The sequence below is a fragment of the Helianthus annuus genome, chromosome 4 (genome assembly GCF_002127325.2).
Source record: "Helianthus annuus cultivar XRQ/B chromosome 4, HanXRQr2.0-SUNRISE, whole genome shotgun sequence".
In the NCBI taxonomy this organism is placed as follows: Eukaryota; Viridiplantae; Streptophyta; class Magnoliopsida; order Asterales; family Asteraceae; genus Helianthus; species Helianthus annuus.
In genome coordinates this window covers 139,391,416-139,398,366 of record NC_035436.2, presented here as the reverse complement: position 1 = coordinate 139,398,366, position 6,951 = coordinate 139,391,416, and positions in this window count along the sequence as shown.

The window sequence follows — 6,951 nt, the reverse complement described above, 5'->3', positions numbered from 1 at the left end:
GATCATCTAGCTGCGTCCTTAATTCTTTCATTTTCGTGGGTGCCAATCTATAAGGTGCTCTTGCAATAGGCGCGGCTCCTGGAATGATGTCGATACTGAATTCCACTTGCCTGTCTGGTGGCAAACCAGGCAGTTCTTCTGGGAAAACTTCAGGATAGTCAGAGATGACTGGAATGTCTTCAATTCTGGGTTTCTCCTCACCGATAGTCACCTGTGGCATATAAATGACACATCCTTTCTTCAAACATCTGGATGCCTTTAACATAAATACATGTGCAGGCAATCCACGTCGAGTATCTCCTTGGATGGTAAATGGTTCTCCAGACGGAGTCTTGATTACCACTTGTTTCTGGTTGCACACGATTTGGGCTTGGTTATGCGATAACCAATCCATACCCAATACTACGTCAAAACCAGCTAATTTAAAGGGCAACAGGGATAAAGGAAATGAGTGATTCCTAATGGATATAACACATCCATCTAAAACAGTTGAGACTGTTCCCATAGTCCCATCAGCTAGTTCTACTTCGTATTTTACATTCAAGGTTTTAACAGGCAATTTTAACAACTCGCAGAACTTATCATCCACGAAGGATTTATCTGCTCCAGAATCAAATAACACTCTTGCGAATACATCATTAATAAGGAACGTACCGGTTATGACGTTGTCGTTCTGGATAGCCTCTTTAACATCCATCTGAAAGACCCTCGCATTGGTCTTCTTCCCATCTTCAGCCTTCTTCACTATCTTCGGGCAGTTCGTCTTGATATGCCCTTTCTCGTTGCAACTATAGCAAGTTGCATCCTTGAGTTTCCTGCACTCAAGAGTCCTATGCTCAGAGGACTTGCATATCCCACATGCCTTCGGTGGGGATTTCTTCTCAAACCTGCACCTTCCAAAATGGTGCTTCTGACAGATCTTGCACAAGGGCTTATCGCCCGACTGTCGGTCATTTTTCTTGTTCGTGACCCCCTCTTGTGGTCACGATTGCCCCGATGCTTCTTGCTGGACCTACGTGAATCATCATCCTCACGTTTCCTCTTTTCGCTATTGGCATTTCTCAACGATCTCTGCCTCACTGCATCAAGCGTGAGAGACAGAGATATATCTGCCACGGATCTGAAGGTAGCAGGCCTAGAAGCCTTCACGCTAGCTTTTATTTCTGGGGCCAAACCCCCAATGAAGTGCGCGATCCGTTTGGGTTCCGGGGTAACTAGGTACGGAACCAATCTTGACAGTGTCGAAAGTCATGAGATAAGCCTGGCAGTCCAGGTTCTTCATGACTAGCGATAGGAAGTCAGATTCTATCTTTTCAACCTTGTGCTGAGGGCAGTAATTTTCCTTGATGAGAGCAATAAATTCCTCCCATGTCATACTATTCAAAACAGCCTTCCCAGAGGCTTGAACCAGAGATCTCCACCACGCTAGGGCTTCACCCTTGAACAACTGGGAAACAAACTTCACCACGTCTCTCTCAGCACAACCACTGATGTCCACAACAGTGTCCATTTCGTCTAACCAGGTCATGCAATCTACAGCGCCCTTTTCCCCAGTGAAATCTCGGGGTTTGCAAGATACGAAATACTTATACGTGCAACCCCTGGCGCGAGTTGCATTATCGACCACTTTCTTCTTAGGGTGGACGCTATTCTCATTGGATGAGTGCCTATCGTCGTCCTTCTTAGGCTTAGACGGAGTCGAGGGTGGTTTGCTGTGAGATTTAGAGTGGGTCTTTGGCTTTGAGTGTGGTGTAGATAGGGTTCTGCTTCGGGACTTGGTGTATTCCTCGTACTGTCGATCCAAGGCTGCCTTAACAGCGTTGTCTACCAAAGCTTTCAATTCCGTGCCCGTTATACGAATCTGGGCATTATCATTGTCATCCTCCTTTGATTGACTATTAACTCCACTTGGATCAGCCATTGCAACTTGAATCTGCTACAGAAGATAATGACAACGTTTTATTTAGGAGTTTATTATGGAGTTGTCTTTTATGGCAATTCATTAACCATGGTAAACATAGACCATATTTGGTTAATTTATTACTCACTTTGATTTAGGATTTGAATATAACTTATCCTAATTACAAATAATATTGTTAGTGGCACAAAAGCCTAGTCACAAGGACGTTTTTATATTATCAGCCAGGATTTCAGAGAATCAAGGCATGTAGGTATGAACCGTAGTCCTTTTACCTTTTCTGACAGGGAGTCATAGACTACAACTGCCTTTTGTCTTATATGACAATAAGTATGGCCCGTAGGCACTACATCACTAATGGATGTTTGATAATTGGTCATCTTTATTGACGACTTAACCCCTAATTTACCAACCATTAATTTGGGTTTGGAATCCCTTGATGGATTCGTATATAAGAATGATGCGTGTGATTTTAACGAATCACATCTGCCAAGAACGTTAACATATTTACAGAGGTTAACAGAAATCTGAATCTTTTAATTAGGTCTCACCATCTTGGCTGGGTCATATAATGACACCTAGGCTAGGTTTCACCATTAAGATCCTTTATTAAAGCAGATTAATTTAAAAGGAATGATCTTTGATTTATTTCATATAATAATGTATTAAAATGACAAAAATGAAATTTATAAACTTAACATTCCATAAATCATAATAATGCTTACACACTGCCCTAAACGGGACTTTTTTAATAGACAAATACCTACGCAGAGGTTTACAGAAAACAAGCCCACGCAGGGACTAATACAAGGATAGATGTCCGCACAGGGACAAAAAGATAAGTCCACGCAGGGACTGAAATGCAATTGTCCACGCAGGGACTAAACACGATAAATGTCCACGCAGGGACTAAAATACTCAAAACAAATGTCCTCGCAGGGACTTGATTGTAATAGTAAATACTATAGTACATAAGGAGACTAATGATCTTGTTTCTTCCTCCCTTTTAGTAGATTTGCTAGGCCTTTAAGGAATCCACGATTACTTTTACGTTCTTGCTCAAAGTCTCGTTCCACTCGGTTTAGACGGTGGAGGATTTCTTCCTGCTCCAGTGGAGAAAAACGTGGCTGCTGCGACGGTTGTTGAACCGGAGGTCTAGGAGGTGCTGGATACCCATGAGCTGAGTAATCTACTCCCCAAAGGTTTCCATAAGGTCTGTCGGGATGGAGGGTATTGTAATTAGCCGCTACCACGTATGGGTCGGCATCATAATTATAGTTGTAGTGCGTGTGAGTCGGTTGCTCAAATGGGTTGTACGCGGTGGAACCGGCGTACGCTGGTATAGGGTTATCATACCCAAATGGTGGCGGAGGTGGTGCAACTGGTGCAGAATTCACCTCTGCAGGGTGACCCAAAGGTTCACCCAATTGGGGTTCTTCAGGCACTGGCGGAAAGTGACTTGCACTCGAGTGGCGAGGGGTGCTAAAGTGGAATTCCCCTCCTCGGGTGGACATCCGCGCGCCTGATCTTTTTCGCCTTGGCAGATCTGGAGGTGCTTGCTGAACTGGTGGCGGTGGAGGCGGTGGCGTAACTGCCACGAAACGCGAATCCTCGGAAGGATCCTGTTGCTGTTGCTGCTGGTGAGGCAAAGAATGGTGAGAGGGTGTAAAGTACCACTCGCACTGGTTAAACCTCGCCTGAAAACTGTCGGGACCTTGATAGGGTGTTCCATGGAAGGATGACCCATCAGAGATCTCGATAGGATGGTTGGGAGTACCTCGTGCAGGTTCTATGGGATCTGTGTCTTCATCCATATCTACCGCATTATCTTCGGAGAAATGGTCTTCGGGTCCTAAAGGGTTATAACCTATTGGTTCCTGGACATAATCAGCCGGATTAAATCGGCCTTGAAAGAAAGGAATAGGATCGCCATAGGAACGATGCGATGCAGATCGCTGGAGAGCTATAAACGAAGGTTGAGGGTTACTGGGCTCATTCTCCGAATTTGGCCCAAAAGAGTGACGGTATGAAGGTGTCGAACTGTGTGAGGTAGACCGTCTTGCTGGCTCAAAGGGGTTTCTTCTACGTCTCTGAGGTTCTTCGCTCCTCGTGCTGGAAGGAGCTCGCATGTTTGAACGTCCGGCCTCGTGATCATTATGAGTAATGATCGGCCCTTTGCCTCTTCCTCCTAGTCTAATTGCTGGTGGCATATTTCCTGCTTAACAAATCTTTAAATCACAATAAACAATAAAAGACAAACTGGAATAACAAATTCGAATTTGTCCTATGTTCTTGTCTAGACTCAAGTATGTGCAATTATGTCATTGAGATTAAACACATAAGGATAGTGTTTAATTCACTCAACGTTGGCTCTGATACCAACATGTCACACCCCGATTTCCACGTGTATCACCGGTGGGCCCGGTAGGGGATTACCGTGACGTAGTTGGCAACAATATAGTCAAACCACACAATATATAAATGCACAGCGGAAGCATAAGGATAAATTATATTTCAACCACTGATTGTAATATCCAAGTATCACGAGTAGTCGAAACAAATCCACAGGGGATCAGAATAAAATATAAAGTATTGTTCAACAGATATTGGCATCCCAAGCTTGCGAGACTCTAACGATGCTAAGGAGTGGCCAGCCTATTACGAGTAGAACCTGCATTAATCTTTTTGGGGAAAATACGTCAGTTTACACTGGTAAATACATTCAACCGACACTTTTGTAAAATGTTTAATAAAATTGATTTGAGTGCACATGGCACAAACTCTTTATAACTTGGGATAATTTATAATTAAATCTTGTAAAGAATTACGTGTTTACTATGTGTTCGGTCGCCCGGGTCGTGCCGGGTTTAAGGTTAATAGACACACCACATAGTATAAAACCGCGGCGGGAAAACCAACGGCTATACCTTTATAATTAAGGACACTTTGACGGGTGTACGCCTACACCCGCGTGTCTAGGTCGTGGCCATTTCGTAAAATGCTACCAAGGATATCCGGGACATGGTCATTAAGCTCCCAAAGGCGTAAAGCCAACAAAACGTATTTAAACGGGCCGATTAAATCATTCAATTAACCACCGTATGATGGAATATTTAATGCCCGACCAAGCGGTAATTTATATACCGTAACCCAAGCCCGTATTGGGAAAATAAGATAAAAGTATTTACCTGAGCAAGTAATAATCCTTAATAAACAGATGCAAGTTTCTTTTACTGGTCTCCTATTCTGGAACGAAGGTTTAAAACAACCTATTAGAATCCTAACGGGTCTTTAATTTAGCCTTAGCTTAGACCGGTCAGTTTCAAAGGATAATTACGGTTTAATCGCGTGAAAGGCGAAAACCGGGAATGGAATGTGGTTTGGACCCAACAAGTTTGAAGACTTGTTTTATATGGGTAATATAACCACACTCTGGATTTTGAGGTCAAAACAATAAGGTTTGACCCGTTTCGGCTAGTTTATGTAAACTAGTTACATAAACCGGACCGTGCGCGCAAAAGGCGTAGCGGGTAACCGTAAGAGTCCTACACAAGTTTCCTAAGTCAATATGCTTTAAAGAGGTTGTGGTATCAGTAGGATACCTTCCATAATGCCCGTAACGAGTTTAAATCCATTTTATGCCCCGTAGGGGTATTTCGGTCATTTTAAGGATTATAAAAGAGGTTTCTGAGTTCTACAGGAAATCTAAGTTTTCCGAACAGTTTATAAATTCCAAAATACTCTATTTATTATTTAAAATCAGTAGCAACTGGAATCGGGTCAAAATACCATGTAGAACTCAAGTTATGTCCGAAAAGGGCATATTCGGTATTTACCGAACCGATGCCATAACCGCAGGTTATGAGCAGGTTAAAAATAATTAAAAATCTTTAAAAATCCCAAAATATTATTTTACATCAGTGTGTAAAAGGCTTGGTGTCGAAATTTGGGTTTAGATAGGCGTTATGCTAATTGCGCCGTTTAAGTACTAAAGTTTCCGTAATTGCGCTATTTAGCATAACTCCTATTCTGGATTTCGGATTGACGTGAAATTTTAGGGACATGCTTAGAAATCAGTAACTAAGGTTATTGTCCTTTCACGTGTCCAGAATTCTCGTTTTAAAGTAAAAAGGGCGTTACGGTCAACTTTTAAGCATTTAACGGAAATGTGCTAAAGACTTAGACAAACAACGAACCGATCACAGAGGGTTATACCATCATGTAACCTGGTCCTAAGAGAGTCCTAAGGCATATCTAACTCATACCATAACGGGTCAGAACTGAAGTCAAAGCAAAAGTCAAAGTTTTGCGACTTTCGGTTCCGAACCGGGTCAAAACAGTAAATGGTCGGATCAAACAAGCTTAGACTAGTTAATATACTTATTATCATGTTATATGAGTGTTAAAACAGGTTACACGCTATCTACATTACCGATTATGCATAAAATCGCAAAATAACATTCTGTTGACTTTTTCTAAGCAAGTTTGACTCGACATTCGGACAAGTTAGAGTGGGAATCAGAGGGTGCCCTTTTAGGGGTTTAAAGCCCACATGATTACCAACATATAACTACCTTTGATTCGACAAACCACTGGACCATTTGTGATTTATCGTAAAGTCAATCGTTAATTACGACGGATTGACTTTTAAGCTAAAACTATGTAAAAACTAAACCACAAAGGGTTAGGCATACTTAAAGAAGCTTGGTACACGACCAGAGATGATAGAAGAGTGTTCTTGAGCTCCAGAAGTGATCAAGAAAGCAGGTTTGAGGTGTGGTTACAATGTGCACAACTTATGGCCTTTTATAGTGAAAATTGGTGCATTAGATCATGACAATAAGGTCTATAATTGATCATGGATGTTCAACAACTGTCCCTGAGTGTTAGGGGACATGTAGGGGGCGCCCATGCTGCCATAATTGCATCCAAGGTCGGTTAAAACAGCAAACATTGAACCTGTGCACATTTTCTGCAACTGGGGCCTTGACACGGCCCGCGTTAAGGATCAGGCTACCTTTACGCGGGTCGCC